The sequence below is a fragment of the Dermacentor albipictus genome, chromosome 6 (assembly GCF_038994185.2).
Source record: "Dermacentor albipictus isolate Rhodes 1998 colony chromosome 6, USDA_Dalb.pri_finalv2, whole genome shotgun sequence".
Classification (NCBI taxonomy): domain Eukaryota; kingdom Metazoa; phylum Arthropoda; class Arachnida; order Ixodida; family Ixodidae; genus Dermacentor; species Dermacentor albipictus.
The window spans coordinates 36516123-36533210 of NC_091826.1; the positions used below are offsets into that span (position 1 = coordinate 36516123).

The 17088-nt window shown below is 48.2% G+C and overlaps 1 long non-coding RNA gene across 1 annotated transcript in view; it reads right to left on the minus strand.

Annotated features, from left to right (window-relative positions):
* Positions 1–952: 952 nt before the first annotated feature.
* LOC139046849 (uncharacterized) overlaps positions 953–17088 on the minus strand; it is a 60395-nt gene continuing 44259 nt past the window's right edge. The window contains exon 3 of the long non-coding RNA XR_011506946.1: positions 953–1084. This is a non-coding gene — a long non-coding RNA (uncharacterized lncRNA). The remainder of the gene's footprint in view (positions 1085–17088) is intronic.

Genomic DNA, 17088 nt, shown 5'->3' on the forward strand with positions numbered 1-17088 from the left:
ATCATCAGCAGATTCTAAGGAACCCCAGGAGAATTCGCGGTCAGAAACGGCCACCGAGGAAGCATAAGCCACGCTTGCATGCAACCGAAAGCCCGCTACCCCGAGCGAAGACGAAAACGAAACGAAAGAAAATCTCTGACCGCGAAACTTTACCATATAATCTTTTTTTCAGTGGTAGTGAAGTCTACATTTTTCTCATTGCGCTTGCGTAGAGATTACCTGTATATTGCAAGAGGAAGTTCATAATATTTATGCACCACACTATAAGTATTTCGTGCTCGGTTAGCTTTCGGGAAGTGGCTTCGCATCACTAGTTCCGTGCAGTGCGTGGAAAAGCTAGCCCTCGTGTTAACGAGCCAGTAGCGACAGCCGACTGCTCATCCTGAAAAGCAACGGTGTGGCCCGCCCAATGTGCGTTGTTAATCCTTCCGTGAAGAAGCTGCCATTCAGTCGACGCCATGCGGTGGCCTATATCGGAGGTGGACAATAAGAGAGGCCTACAGTGTACAATAATTTTACACGCTTAATATTGAATAAGGCTGCAAATCTATCCATAGCTCACACTGTGGTGTAAGGGTATGAGTTATAGACTGATTTAAATCGTTAACAATTTACACCTTTAAAGTGAATAGGGTGAAAATTGGTCTATAACTCAAGACATCACGCCCAAAGGTAAGGGTGTGGGTTATAGATGACTTTATATTCTTAATAGCTTACACCCTTAAAAGTGAATAGGGTGTAGATTGGTTTGTAACTCACACCCTTACTCCCTTGAAAGCGACTATAACTCACATTCTTAAACCCTTAAAAGTGAACAAGGGTGTATATTGGTCTAAACCTACACCCTTACACGAATAAAGAGAATAAGGGTATAAATGAGTCTAAAATCGCTCCCTTGAACCAACATTCACTTTTGAGGGCCTACGTGATTTTCCAGTGTACTTGCGAGTTCTCTTTTATGGGTGGTTGACGTGACCGATAGGCTTTCACATCGCTGCATGGAAGTGGCCAAGTTGGAGTATGCGGCCAGGTGCGTTACTTCGTTGCTCCAGTCATCATTTGGAATGTAGCGAGCGGGGTACCCCTGATCAAATGAAAAGGTTTGAAAACGTTTCGCTTTCAATCTGGAGGTTGATGAGCCAAGTTTATACAGCATAACGAAGGCTTCTGGTTCTTCTGCAGAGTTCAGTTGGCGTCTTTCTACGAGCTAGTACTTGAGTTATTTAGAAACTTCGTCGCGTCTTTCTGCGCAGTATAAAAAAAGGAAGCTTTCATTAGGAAGGAGAAAACGTTTGTGCGTGATGCCCAACATTGTAGCATTCTGTTTTTCACGCGATGTTTCAATCTGCTCACGGAGTCGTATTTAGAGTTAGTTTCGTTTCATATTTTTTTTTTATTCTGAAGTGTAGGAAAATGGGAACGTGGGCCTATGCCAAATAGGCCACCTCGGAAAAAATAAAAAAAGAAAGATGTAAACAAGAAGAGAATTTCAACACGTGCTATACACAGGAACACAAGTCATGAACACAATAATGACTAATAATGTTGCGTTATGAATTCTGTTTTGCAACTGAAAGCCCCATACTTAGCCCAAACGACAATCTTGGAACAGCGCGGCCGTTGCTCTGAAGACAAGGGAGACACAAATTTTGTACATACGGCTGCAGAAAAGGCTTATCATCCCAAAGTTGACATACAGGAAGCACCATAAGAAAGAAGATCATCCGAATTTAGAGTTTGGGAAAGGGGAACGCGGTACAGCAATCATCAGGTCCAGGTAAGCGACGATGCCGGCGCAAGCAGGTGGGACAGATGGGTTCAGAGAACGACAAACAGGCCGTTCCTTCTCTGTGTCGGGTCGATAGAACAAACAATCTATGGCCAGCCGTAGACATTCGAAGGTTTCCCATCCCTCTCTGCTGAACACTTACACTTGGTGGCGCTGCCCTCGGCCACTCTGCCCCAAGAAAACATCGCAGAATCCACGAACACCTGCGCGCGCACAGCCCTTTTTTTTTTCCAGATCTCAATTTCGTCAGCGCCAATCTCGATAGAAAATTGCATTCTGCCGAGTCGATACCGAAGCCGCAGCCGTACTGCAAGGTACAGCGTTTTAGCATAGCTTAAAAAATACACGTACACAAGACAAGCACCAGGTCTTTCTTCAGGCCACTCCCGAACGACTTGTATTGGCTGAACTAGAAGCCTTTTGGCTTCTGGTTCAGTCAATACAAGTAGGAATAATTTGACCACTTGGGTTACTTGAACGGGCGCCCAACGCTCGGTACGCGGACGTCCTCGCATTTTGCCCCCATCGAAATGCGGCCGCGCGGCCGCCGGGATTCGATCCCGCGCCATAGAACTTAGCGACAACGCTACAAAGCCACTACGCCACCAAGGCGGGTGTTTATGATCATTGGACGATTTATTGCTTGCACTGAAGCCGGCGGCACAATAGTTGCGAACATTCCCAATTCCAATCAAATAAGTCGCTCGCTGGCCCTTTTAATAAACGTTCAAGTACTAAATGAACCAAGCGTATCGCACTGTACACACAGCACCCAGTGTTTTCAATTTCCGCGTAGCAGACGGCAGCTCGGAGTAATCAGGGAGCATTGACACATGGTGCGCAAAGTTTCCCCAGGAAGGCATCGGGAACGCAGCGCAGTTTAACTACACGCACGATGCTAGGACGAAACAATGATACACAATGGCACGTGCACCACGCGCGAACAAACAGCCCAGTCACCGTTTATAAACTCCGAACAGTATACAAGACCAGACAGGCTTACACTTACCGCACTGGTAGCACTGTGTTTACGTCTGGTTTCGCGTAATCGGTGCAGACGCACTCGCTTGCTTCGGCGCCGAATCGATTTCGACACGGTCGTCTGGCAACGCCTGCTCGCTCCAAATAGCTTTCATCCATCTTTTGTCCCGAACGCCCGAAACAAACGATAACCCTTCTCGCAAACCCTTTCCGCCTGGCCGAACCCTAAACCTTCGGCTTTGCCCGGGCAGAGCAGGCCGGCGTGTTTAAGTAGCAATGAATCGCGTTTAAATCGAAGCGTGCGCGCTCCCCCGTTGCGTGTGCGTACGCTTTCTTCGAAACGTGGAGCTTTCAATTGGGCAACGTGGATAAAAAAAAAGGGGGGTGTTTCTTCAGTCTTCAAGTTCAAAGCCCATTTCGGAGGGTCTGCTAGCTTTTTCGTGCGTTTGCGTGGGCGCGCCTGATGAAACTTTGTCGTCGTGTACAGAAAGGTCCCGCTTACCGCTGTTTTCATTTTGTCATTCTTCTTTACGGTTTGCTGAACGCTCGGGCGGAAAGTCGTTAAAAGTTTGTTTCTCTTTACGCTCCGGTAGCCTTGAGCGAACTTCGTCGCTGAACGAGACTAGGCGAGCGGAACGCCGTGAATCGATTTGAAAGGACGCGTCAACGGAACACCAAACAATGTTCGAGTTTCCACCAGGTCAGGTTTCTTTCTTATTTTGTCTCTTTTTTCTTCCCACCCTGAATTTTTCTCCCCTGAGCTGAATTTTTGTTGCCCTGCACAGACAGGGCATACGTCGGTCCGTGTTGTTCATGTCACAGGCGGTTGAGTGAACGTTTTAAGTCGTTCTTATACGGTCAAGTCAAATCAAACACAATCAAATCGAATCATCTATTGTTCGGTAAATACTGGTTCCATACTCATTATTGCGATAGCACTTATACGGACACTCCAGATGCACTTCCGCTTTTGTCGTCGGCATCGCCGTCGCCGTCGCCGTGACGTTCTGTATATAGTACACGTGCGATACCGTCGCGCCCACGCGCCGTGTGCTTTGGGCGCGAATGAAAGCACGTTTGGGCGAGTCGAAAGCGATTGTGGCTCCATCTCGCGTGCGCAAGGGGGGAAGGCGGTGAGGAAGCGCGCCGACTTCCATCGTGCGCAAGGCACCAGCACGGGGTAGGGGGGGAGTGGAGGAGTTCTGCCCTGGCGGCGGCTGCGCATGGCCAGGCTGAGCGCGGTCGCGCGAGCCCTCTCTTGAAAGCGATGCGCTGGGTACAGAGTCCAGTCGCGGTACGGCTGATAGCTTAGTGTGCGCTGTGTTCTCGCCGCTTAGGTCGCACTGAGGTGAGATGCAGCGCGAAAGCCGATTTGCTCACGTTTGCCTGTGCGCGCATCACGCCAGGCTTCTTAATTCAGTTAGTAAGCGAACGCTTAGAATGTAGCGAAGAAGAGGAACGCTACAGTGGGCCAACCTCTCCAGCGCTTTGGTTCGGGGAACGCCGCTCGTGCAGAGAGTTCGCGCACTGCTCGGGAGGTCGGCGCAAACGCTGGTTACTAATAAACATCTTTTCAATAAGTTTATACGGCTGAGAAAACTAACTACTATGCTATGGCAATAGAGGCTTTGCTTTTTAAACGAAACTGCAACATCATTTTTGTAGGCTAAGAGACAATAATTTCCAAGCTATCGTATTAAAAGTACGAGGAGTACACTGGCTGCCGGCGGATCTGATTGGTTGAAAGCGCAGAATTTAAGATGCCCCGAGACTATAGTACCGTTTTCGAGATATATATACGCAGAATTTTAGAGAAATGCATTCCCGTTCAGCTAATCTTCCTAGAGATTCTTCCTCGAGCACTCCGGCGTAGCAGTGCGGGACGCCCATACATTATGGTGGCATATCCTAGAGACGAATATCTCGAAACTCATGCTGTCAAGGCTCCCGCCTTAAGCCCCCCAGGGCTCTCTTCGATTACGCAATTCCTCCGTGGACCTTAAAGTAAGTAGCTTGAGTGAAGAAAGCATCTCTTTGGGGCGAGTTGATATATCATATTATTAGGTAGAAAATGAAAGGAGGAAGATTAATTACAGTTGTATATACGGGCGCATCGCAGGCACTGACCAGAATGAACAGTACGCGCCAGGTTATCACACCGGCGTAATCGCCTTCATAGGCACGACGTCTTAGGTCTGTTCTCAATCAGCTGCAACCATTCTGCATCAGTATTCGGCAGGGGAATTCGCTAAAGGCATTGAGTGTGAAAGCACAGTATACATGTATAGGCGCATACCGGAAGCACACAAATTAAAGAGTATGCGTAGGGGATGACACTAGTGAAAGAAGGCTTGTGCCAAGGTGTATTTACCGAGAAGTATCAAACATGCCGATGCATGTTTAGCGCTTCAGCATCTGGGAAGGACATGTCATCAAGCAGTCGCGCCCACAAGGCGACGCACGTGACCACGGACACATCCCGCCGAGTTTATCAGGCGAGGTGCCTTTTGTGCTTTTATTTTAAATGTCCTTTGCCCCATAAACCAGCTTTGTGCTTTCCCTCACTACTACGCAGCTGTATGAGAGAGCCCCCGCTACGCCTACTCGACACCAAAGTCAAAGCTGCAGGAAGAGGCAAAGAATCAGGATAAACGTGCTGCACTAGGGTACTGTAGTGGGATAGCATTATCAAGATTTGAAGGAATGCAGTATCGGGAGGATTGGCTTGCATTACGAACCACGGTAATATCCTTACACATATCCTACAGTGATGTTAAGGGATCGTCTCACCACCTTTGACTACAGTCTCCGGGTAACCCAGCAAAAATGGGTCCAGCCCCTCAGACCGACAACACAATCCCAGACAACACACACCATCTCCAGGATTGGCGCACTGTATATTGCTTTTAATTGCGCTAAAGAAAGTATGGCACCACGCAGAGAACACGACGCACACAAGCGCCTTGTTTCAGCGGATTGGCTCACTATTGACGACGTCATCTTCGGTATCGGCCCAGTTTGCTATTACCCTTGCAGTTTACTATTACTGTCATAACCGACTTAAGGAGTCGGGCGTGGTTACTACTGCGCTTTCAATTAGACTTTCAATTCACTGTTACTACTACACCGGCTCCGGGATCGGGGCACTTTTGATTCGGTCTTGGTGAGGCGCATGACACGCCAGACAGCAGGAAGGTAGGCAAAGCAAGCTTCGCTGCAACGACAACAACGACGATGATGACTACAACAGCAACAACAACTACTACGACGAAGGCAGCGACAACAGCAACAACAACAACAACAACAACAGCCGCAACAGCAATGACAACACATAGTCATCACAGCATGCCGGCGTTATTTTAGGGCTATAGCTTTCTTCCATAACGCATGCCATCGCACTCCGCCCTTTCCGCAGGAAGGTAGGCAACGCAAGCTTCGCTGCAACAACAACAACGACGATGACGATAGCGACGGCAACAGCAGCAACAACGACAACAACAACGACGAAGACAACAGAAACAATAACAAGAACAACCACAACAAGAATAAGAACAACAGCCGCACCAGAAACGACAACACATAGGCGTCACAGCATGCGGGCGTTATTTCAGGGCTATAGCTTTCTTCCTATAACGCGTGCCGTCGCATTCCGCCCTTTGACGCCATCCGCGTCCCCCCTGTATCGCGTTCCGTTTGGAAAGCGACGTCTTCACTCCGCCGGGCCGACATAGCCGGGCATTCATCTCAGCAGGCACGCGTGGAATGCGTGATGCGCCGGATTCGAGTGGTGCACGCCTGCGAAAACCCGCCGCTCCTTGGAAGCGGAGGCAGAGGCTCGCGTCAGAGCTAGGTTGCCGCATGCGGGTGCAGAGTGAAGACACTGGTTCCCGGATTGGCAGAGATCTTGTGTACGGGGTATATATATGGACGGAACATCTCATTGCAGCTCGAATCGCGTTGTATTTCGAGCACTTCAGAGATGAAAACACTGGAAAAGCATTTGGTCCCGACAATAGGCGCTCATGTTAGTGACGCAATTTTATCTGTAAGTTGACTATCGATAATGTTGATATTTTTTTTCAGTTATCGATAGTGTAAAAACACTATCGGTAACTGATAGTATTAGTATTATCAACAGTATTATCAACAGTATTGCGATAGTTATCAACAACAGTGTTATAGTACTATCAACATAGTATTATCAACAGTATTGCGATAGTTCGGTGATGACAGTAGGATCGAAAATTTTGCAATTATTGGATAATGATATAAACAGAAATTTTGAGATAACTGACCATCACTAATACCTAGTTAATGCAATATAGAACAAAAAAGCTTTGCAATTTTTTTGCTGTGCTTATATGCGATAAGTTGGGGTCACTGTTTGTGGAATCTAGCATGTCCTGTGAGACTTCAACACGAAGTTGCTTTTGCTCCACCATAAGTAGATTCACCACGAATTTCGCCGCAACACTCTTACTGGCCAAATCTTCGGTCATAATGGAATGTGCAGAAAAAGTGCTGATACCTACCTCTTCCCCAATTTCTCGGATAGTCACACGACGGTCCCGCATCACCACAGCATTCACTTCGGCAATGACATGGTCATTACAGCATGTTAGTGGCCGACCGGAGCGGGGCTCGCTCTCCACCGATGTGCGACCGTTTTTAAACCAGTTGTACCACTCCTTAATATGTGTGCTGCTCATAGCATCGTCACCGAAAGCCGTCTGAATCTCCCGAATGGTTTCCATTTGGCTGTCGCCCAGTTTCTGGCAAAATTTAATGCAGTAGCCCTGCTCCAGTTGCTCCGCCATTTTCCTTGCAGTAAAAATCCGACAAGAGCACTGCGCACTACCTCACTCAAACGCTGCGTCCCAGTGACCGACGCTATCAGCAGGCGGGAAAAAATTCATGCATGCGCATGAAGGTTCAATGTCAGCTGACACAAGCGCACTTGTTTAATTTCCATCAGGTGCTTGCAAAAAAATAAGGTCAGACACTTTTCCAACAGACCTCGTCTAAAATACAGAGATAGAGGTTCTAATGAACCTCCGTCTAGAACCTCTAGAAGGAATGAATGTAAACTAGAGATAGGCAAAATGGAGGGATGCTATAGATGTAATGAAACCTGATCAGCTTAAGCAGGTTGCTATATGCTAATTACAAAGGGGGTGTCATCAGAAATCATAATGAACCTGTAGTACCGCAAGAGCTTTGAGTCAAGACCTCTTGTGAAAAGGCTGATGCCTTCTGCGTGATCCCTTCTCTAGGACGGGGTAGCGAGGAAGCCTTAAATTTAATGAACTGCCTGTGATTTCGTCTCGTCTTTTTCTTCCTCCTGTTTTGAAAATCATCATCATGTTCTTCTTTATGAGTCTATCGATGCCCACTGCAGGACGAAGGCGTATCCCAGTGACCTTCCATTGTCTCTGTCTAGCGCCAGCTGGCACCCGCTTATGACTGCACACATCCTAATTTTATTACACACCGATATAGCTCTCTCTCATTCCCGACAACGCTTCCCTTCTATTGGCATCCGTTCTGCAACGGAAACAGATTGGTGGTTATCTACCCTACAAATTATGCGTCCTGCCCAACCACACCTCTTCCTGTCTGTGTCCACTAGAACATCGACCCTTCAGACAAACTTTTTTGATTGGTCTGTGCACGGCCCAACCGTACTTGGGAGCATGATTCATAACACACTTGCTCATTAGGTTGTCGCACATTATGATGCAGCATGCCTTAAGATGGCGGGTTGTCGCGCCGTTGGTCTCCACCACTTATGTTTAGCATATCGACAAGCACTTCACTCCGGAAACCTTCTGATGATTGCTTAAGTGGACGTTGCAAGTTTAAAAGGATAACAAGGTTAATCTTAAGGTCAGACCTCGTTATAACGAAGCGGAATATGGCGAAATACTTCAAATAATGAAGTAACTGAAATTCTCCTTGAAATCCCCATGGAGATTCATGGTGCCACACATGCAGTAATGGACGTAATGAAGTAACAGATATAACGAATTATTGCCGATTATTCCGTAAATTTAGTTATAACGAAGTTTTACTGTAATCTGGTGGCGCTAGGAAATAAAATTCAGTCGTTGGAGTCAGCTGCACATTATTCATTTCTCTCTGTCGTCGTCCCTGCGTTACGTTATGCTGGCAGTGCCAGGTGGTGACAATGTCACAGTAGCTTAAGAAACGTTAATTGTCTACTTTGCGCAACGCATTCCGTCGCAAATTCGCAAATGAACATCCACTATAATGTCGACTCTGCACAGCTCTCCACATATCTTCCATTCCGGCTACCCTTTTGCTCCGCACATATTATCCACAATTATACTTGTCAATGAGGAACAAGCTGAATTTGAGCTCACCTAAAGATAGCATGTAGCAAGTAAGGGCTCTCGTCAAGAACTCCAAGGAGTTCATCCTTCGTGGCTTTTCGCGGCGAAGCCAACCCGCGGCGCGCCGAAAATGCGCGCCTGCACCCGAGGCAACGGATGGGGTGTGTAAAGAGCGATTTCGGGTAACAAGCGTGCCGTAGCCGGAGCTGCCAGGCGACGGAACGTCGGGTGCACTGTCTCCCAACTTGCTTGCCCGGGAAACAATTTGCGCGCACAGAAGGAAAGCAAAAAGCGGCCGATGAGAAGAACGTGGCTGGCTGCCGAAATAGAACGGGTGTAGGAGGAGCCACGGCTGGGGGGCGCGCGTTCGTTACGCTTGTCTCGTTACAACGAAATTCCTTCATTGCGAACCCGGAAATACGAAAGGAGTCTCGAGGAAAAGGAGGAGATACGCTTTTGTTTGGCGTATGAAGGGAGGTACGAAGATGAAAAAGAAAGAACAAGGCGAATGGACAGGGCGTAGATGAACGCCACTTTTGACGCACCCTTCTTCTTACGCAGCTATCGCCGTTGATGTTAAATCACTGGTCCGTCACAAGGCTATAGTTTAATTCATGGTGAGGAGAAAACATTTATTTAGTCATTTACAACAACCCACAAGCCCTGAGTTATTGAATAGCATACGATCTCTCCAATGCTATTCACAGCGTGCTTACAGGAGGTATTCAAAGACCTGGATTGGGAATAATTGTGGATAAGAGTTAATGGCGAATACCTTAGTAACTTGCGATTCGCTGATGTTGCCTTGCTTAGCAACTCAGGGGAGACCTGCTATATATTGTCACGTGGTCGTGACGTCAAAGAACACAGTAGCAATACTGTGAAACACAAAACTAACTTTTATTGGGCGAACCTGTGCCCACAAAAGAGGCTACACTTATAGCACAACGATGGCGGCGAACACGGTCGGCGATCGTCGAAAATCTGATCAGCGGGTCAAGCGCGTCGGCTTTTATACAGCAGTCATCGAATGTTCCAGATTAAACGTTGGGACCCGCATGCCTTCTAAAATGTTCTACACCATTCGTGTCAAGCGATGAAATCAGATAACACAACGTTCGGTGACAACAGACAGCGGATAGAAGCATCGATAACTTCCCAGAAACTTCGGATGCATTCAGGCGCGTCCCGCGCTGTGCGATAACATTTGTTAGGCGGCAAAACTTGTCGCCCGATAAAGACAAGTACACGTGTCAATATACCTAAATATATATACGGAGCCTCACGGCATCGCCGACGCCAGAAGTTTGTCTGTAAAGTCCACATAATTGTCGATCGCAATAAAAGTGAGCGCGTGCACCTTCTAGATGACGACGCAGGCAGAAGCCCGGCCGTGGTTAAAAGTTTCGGGAATGTTTTATCGCCAAAATTCACGCCTCCCATCACGCTGTGGCAATGCGGCGTGTTTCCTACAAGGTCGAACACGTCGCCTCTCCCGATTCAACGCATTTTTAATACCGAATGAAAGTTCCGCTTTCTCTGCAAAGTAAACCCTCGCGGCAGAGAGACGCGTTTTTCTTCGTGTTTGCCTGCGCACGCTCGACACCATGGGCAGTAAATTTGGTGAGAAAATGTTCACTGCAATTTACGCGGCTCACAAGACCGCGAACCTTACTTTGTGCAGCTAATACTTTGCTATCGCTGTCAATGCTTCGCCAACTGCGACTTTTCTGAACACGAACGTTCTCTTGAACTTTGCCGCCAGTACCGTGCGTAGAGCTTTCTGAGCAAAGGCACCCGAACTGAAGCCGAGACGTCCTCATCGGCAGCCGCGATGGAATCGCGGATTTTTCCGCCTCCTTTTCTCTGTTTCGTCTTGAGCAGGCACGTCTCCCTCATATGTGCTTGCAGCTAGCGAAGGCCTAATGCAATTCCTTTTCGGTAGGACCATTTCGTTTTCTACATTGCGGAGAGTCAAAAGTGGGAAGGTATAACGCAATTGCCGGCGATAAGATGGAACGATGTCAATAAATCGCGCTCTCCGGAGACGTGAGACCGTTACGCACGTTTCATTTTTCTTTTTTTTCGGCGAACGAGATGTAGACTGAAGCAGGAGTCGCTATACGAGTGCCTTCTGGCGTCCGCACAGCCGGCTGTGCGGACGCCAGAAGCCGGCTGTTTGTGGTTGCCGGGGAAAGCTCGAATATAGTCGGGGGTGCCGTTTTCCCTTACTGCACAGAAGGAGTGATCGGGAGTTGATGGTCATGCCGTTTTATGCGTTCTCGAGTTCCTCGAGTTGTAAGGGTAACTCTTTCTCCAAGCAATACCTACCAAGCAATTCCAAGCAGTCACTACAATTTTCATAAATTTAATTTTTTGTTGTTGTTGCCTCTGCGCAACTGCGATCACCGAATAAATGCAGTATTGTAAAAGTCAGAGTCCTGCGAGTATGCTGTATGTTCCACCGAAAGATGTCCTATGCTAGATGCTTAGGGTTATATATTTCTGAGAGGTAGCAGTGATTTAAATTACCGGATGATTTGTTTTTGCAAGAACTAAGCAGACTAACTCAATAAAGCCTTAGCTGACTACGAATCGGATCCGAGATCGTAATTGTTTAGTCTAGTTGAGGCGATTGTTGCTTCAGCAGTAAAGTTGTCAGTTGAGTCAAAAAGGCCAAGCAGCTGAGAAAGTGCAGAGCCGCTTGCAGACTATACTATCAATGAGGGACTGCATCCACAAGACTTTCCGTTCGTGAGTTTTGTTTGTCATTAACCGGCCGTATTCGCTAATAATATTGCAATTCGGTGGGATCTTCCACTAGCTGGCATGTGATAGTACGAACAGCGCAGTATTAGCGTAAGAACCTTTCGGTGAATTCAGGCTCACATAACATTAGTTTGTGCGCATCGTATACTTCTGCCGTTATACGTTTCGAATCCCGCTTAAGTTCCTTCGTTTGGTGGTGGTGGTGGTGGTGGATTGTAGCAACAGGCGGGTTTAGCCTGGCGAACAAGGCCGGCAATTGCTCCGCCCGAGCGTCTCGCACGATACCGCTGAAGGGTTTCACCATGTGTCCATCAACCCAGTCTCTCTTAAAAACTCGATGAGGAGACGTGAAGTTTCTTTTCGGGCTATAGCTGATCCCGCGGGAAATATAAGGTGTTGCAGGCGCGCATGCGGAAGGTTCTTGCTTTGCAGATTCTTCAGGAGAGTGTCTCTTTCATCGTGGAATTGCTGGCAGGACCACAAAAAGTGCTCAATGTCTCCTGTCTCGTTGCATGCCGAACAGTTCGGAGAATTGATTCGTCCCGTTTTAAATAACCAGGCCGGTGTATTTGCAGATCCTGTCCTTATTCGATATAGAAGTGTGGCTTCCTCTCGGTGCAATCGCTTGGTTACGCAGGGCATATACGGTGGAACCCAAAGCGACGCAAAGTGATTTCGGATGTCAGATTTTTGCACTTGATTACTCTTTGGGGCCTTGATTTTGGGAGGATGATAGAGCGCGGCGTATGCAAGCGCATCAGCTTTTTCGTTTCCTGAGATACCAATGTGGGAAGGAATCCATTGAAACTTTACTGTGAAGCCTTTGTTGTTGAGCTCTTTCACGATGGCTAGTGATTTGCGTGGGAACTTGAGGGATGGCAAACCACGGTATATTTGTTGTAATGCGTCCTTTGAGTCCGTAAGGACAACCACATTCTGCGGAGGCAAAGTCTTTAATTTGTGCGGAGCAGAAGCTATTGCTGCGCCTTCCACAACTGTCGACGAGGCTATACAGTCCAGACGGCCAGACCACGTATATCTTAGAGAGGGAATATAGAATGCAGCTGCACAGCGGTCTTCGTCTGCCTTGACAGAGCCATCTGTGTATACTTGTAGGTGACTCGGGTAAATCGTGTTCAGGTGTTCCAGGACTAATGACTTGGCTTCTGCAGATGGAATGCAGCTCTTTGATTGCAATCGCGGTACACTTAAGTTGCATATGATGTCCTCGAATGTCCAGGGTGGTTCTATCCTTTCCCTTTGTCTCGAGCAGCGCAATCCTAATATGCGAAGCGTGTTCAATGCTGCATAAAAATGTGAGCGCGGCCTGTTACCTATACGTCGTAAGAGCGCTCTACCGGGCGTAGACTCACTCAATCGTAGGAGCTGGATCATCAGAGCCTGGGAAGCCTGAAGTCGTAGAGGGCGTGACTCAGCTTCGTAGAGCACTTTCTTGTTTGACGCTGGCTGAGGGACTCCAAGGCAAAGTCGGATACCTTTTCTGTGGATGGCTTCTAAGCGCTCGTATTGGCTGTCTGAGGGTGACATCAGAGGTAGCTGATACAGGATTCGACTTGTAACCAACGCTGTATGTAGCCGTAGCATGGACGTCGGGTGGTTGCCCCAGCGTATGCCAGCGACTCGCTTGAGCACGTGTAGCCTGGGTGACGATGACGCCACAACGTGGTCAACACCGCGGCGCCAGAGTAGCCTGTGGTCTAAGGTAACGCCCAGAAATCGGACGTTGGTGACTTGTCGAATCTGGTATCCGTCCAAATTCAGCGTCAAACGTGTAGATTTTCTTTTCACTCCAGGAAATAGTACGAATGATGATTTTTCTGCTGATAGTGATAATCCAATCGTTGCCAAGTGGCCCTGAATGGCTTTTACTGCTCCCTGGGCTATTCGTGCAAGGCGGCGATGCTGGTAGCCGGAGACCCAAATGCAGATATCATCGGCATATATAGATATCTTCACTGGTGTTCGATGGTTTAGTACTGTTGGGAGGCTACTCATGGCAATGTTAAATAATAAGGGAGATAAAACACTCCCCTGTGGCACACCACGAAATATACGTATTTCATCGCTCAACGTGTCGCCAAGACGAACTCTGATGCGACGATCATTGAGGAACGTATGTATGAAGTGCAAGAGATGACCCGTGACGCCTATAACTTGCAACTGGCTGATGATGGCGCTTTGAGACACGTAGTCGTAAGCCTTAGAAACATCCATGAAAACAGCAAGTGTCGACAGGCCATCCGCACTGTAATGCTCTATGTGGCTTAGAAGGTCCAGTACATTGTCTTGAGCGCTTAGACGCTGCCGAAACCCAGTCATGCACGATGGTAGTTTTCGACCCTGCTCGACATACCAAGTGAGTCTTGTGCACGCCATCTTCTCCATTAGCTTCGCTGCACACGAGGTCAGTGATACCGGTCTGTATGAGTCCAGAGCTGCAGGATTCTTTCCAGGCTTCAGAACCGGTACCACCCATGCTACCTTCCATAAATGTGGGATAGCCCCACTGGCCCAGACTTGGTTAAAAAATGCCAGCAAATCACGCCGTCTCTCAACCGGTAGGTTAGTCAGCATCTGATTACTGATGAGGTCAGGTCCCACCGCACAGCGACGTCGGAGGCTGCTCATAGCTAGTTCCAGCTCTCTGAGTGTGAAAGGAGCATCCATTATAGACGACGATAGCGGCGGTGGCGGGTTGGTTGCGCCAGCTGACCTTCCGGAAGAGTATATTTCAGCGAAGTCATTCGCAAGGCAAGCGAGTGTCTTGTCTAACTTCAATGCTAGGGCTTCAAATGGCTTGTTTGGTCGAAAGTTTCCAGCAAGGTTATTAACGACCTACCATATCCGTGGAACTGGCGTGAAGACCGATAGGCTTGCACAAAATGATGCCCATTGATCTCTTCTTAGTTTCCTTGTATAACGTCGAATTACTGCGTTAATCCTGTTATATATAGTCTTCATTGATGGGTTGCCTTTCGTCCTCATCAGCCTCCGTTCCGCTCTTCTACGGGCAGCGCATAGATTTTGGAGCTTTAGATCGGGAGCGGGGAAGTGGTCGGGTAGCTTCAGCTCAGCGGTAGCCAATCTCTTGCTACGTAGCATGTCTGCGAACAGGTTTCCAGATGATTCGCTTAGGCCGTCCCTGTACGTATCCCAATGCGTCACAGGACAGGATCTTCGGCCGTTGGTTCGATATCCAGCAATGTTAACGAAGACAGGAAAATGATCACTGCCCATTCTATCTTTACTAGTCGTTGACGATGCGAGGATGTCCGTTGAGTGTAACGTCAAGTCAATGACACTGTAAGAGGCCGGTGGTCGAAAAAACGTTGGCTGTTTGTCATTTGCCACGCAGAGTCCCTCGGTGTTTAAAGCTCTAACAATTTGCTTTCCACGTGCATCAGTCGCCTTGTCGCCCCAGAGAGTATGGTGCGCGTTGAAGTCGCCACATATAATCCTAGGAGCTGGGCAGCGGCTGCAGAGGTCTCTGATAATTTCTCCCATCGAGACCTTCAGGCGGGAGCTCACATACACAGAGGCCACGCTGAGGCTTCGATTTCCCAGCCGCACTTGTACAGCAGTGACTTCCAAAGCACTGCTGCAAAGGTCTTGAACTGGAAGAACGTAATGTGGTATTTCACGTCTCACATATAGCATGGCGCTTCCGTTCGGAAATGTTGGAATACTTTGGTTTCCATGTGCGACGTAACCAGCAATTGTTCTGGAACCTGGAAGACCAGCCTCGGACAGGGCCAATATTGGCACAGGTATGTTGCGTAAGAAAAGCGACAGTTCAGGTAAATGGCACGCAAGACCCGCACAGTTCCATTGCATAATAAGTAGCACCTGTGGACGAGATGGTGAACATTGTGTCCTGACCGCATCCATGTTGTTAGGTGCTTTAAGAAGAGGTAGAGCTGAGAATCACTGACTCGAGAGCGAGGACTACTTCGAGCATTTCCTTCATCGAGCTAGCCGGCATCTTCTCTATGTGTGATCGCAAGGCCTTGAAGAGAGCACGTAGCACCTGCTGACAGTTCTCCTGTGGTGTGTTTTCATCGCAACGCGATTGGGGTCGCTGCAGTACAGACACATAACTTCGCTGTTCCGGTTGTTCAGCAGTCTTCTCTTCTACGGGGCCTCTGTTCATTGATTTGTCTGTTTTAGCCGGTGCGCTGCGCGATGGCACCACTGTGTCCTGGATTCCTGGAGAAGGCTTCAGGCTTGGAAAATCAGTTTCACTCTTTGAGCTCAATTTCATTGCGTCTGACTCTCTGTGTCTTTCTGTCGTTTTCTTCGTCGTATTTTTCTCATCGTTCCCTGTTGGCCCCAAGATAAACGTTTTCTTACGCTTTATTGCTGCTGCCCGCGTAGGACACTTGCTATAACTAGCTGGATGACCACCACTACAGTTTGCACATAGAACGTTCTCTCTGCACGCGCATGTTTTGAAATCGTGCGGTCCTCCACATCTCTTACACCGCTGCTCACCACGGCAGTACTTGGCCACATGTCCATAGCGCTGACACTTGAAGCACCGAGGTGGTGTCTCAACGTAGTCAATGGTCTCGTGTCTTGTGAAGCCCAAGTTGATCTTCTCTGGACGGTCTGTATTTGGAGCGAACGTAAGAACCACGGAGCTGGTTCGCCTGGACTCCCAATCGGTTTCGGAAATTTGGACGCGTCGCATGACTCTCCTTGCATGGTAAACTCCTTGTGGTTTAAGGTATAGCAACAGTTCCTCGTCAGTGTACCACTTCGGTACTCCTCTAATAATGCACGTGTTTTGCAGGTACGAATTGGGCACGCGTGCTGAGATTGCAGTCCCTGAGATCGACTTGCAGCTGAGAAGGGAATTCACATGCTCTTCTGTCTGCACATCTAGAAGCAGGGCTCCTTGAGCAGTAAATCGGCTCCTAACTGGCGATGCGCCAAGAATTTTTTCAATATCCGTAGACAGAACAATGGGATTTACTTTTTTCAGGTCGGCTCCTTCTGTAACAGGCGTAACAATCACTGGGATTCCGATGGTCCTCTTCTTGCGGTGACGCACAAGCCTGAAGCCTTCATCGTCCAGATCTGTGATGTCAGCTATGTCACAAGCGTCAATAAGCGTAGACTCGTCGTCTGTTTCTGTAGCCTTGTATCGCTTACAGTCACGGTTGCTCTCAGGGT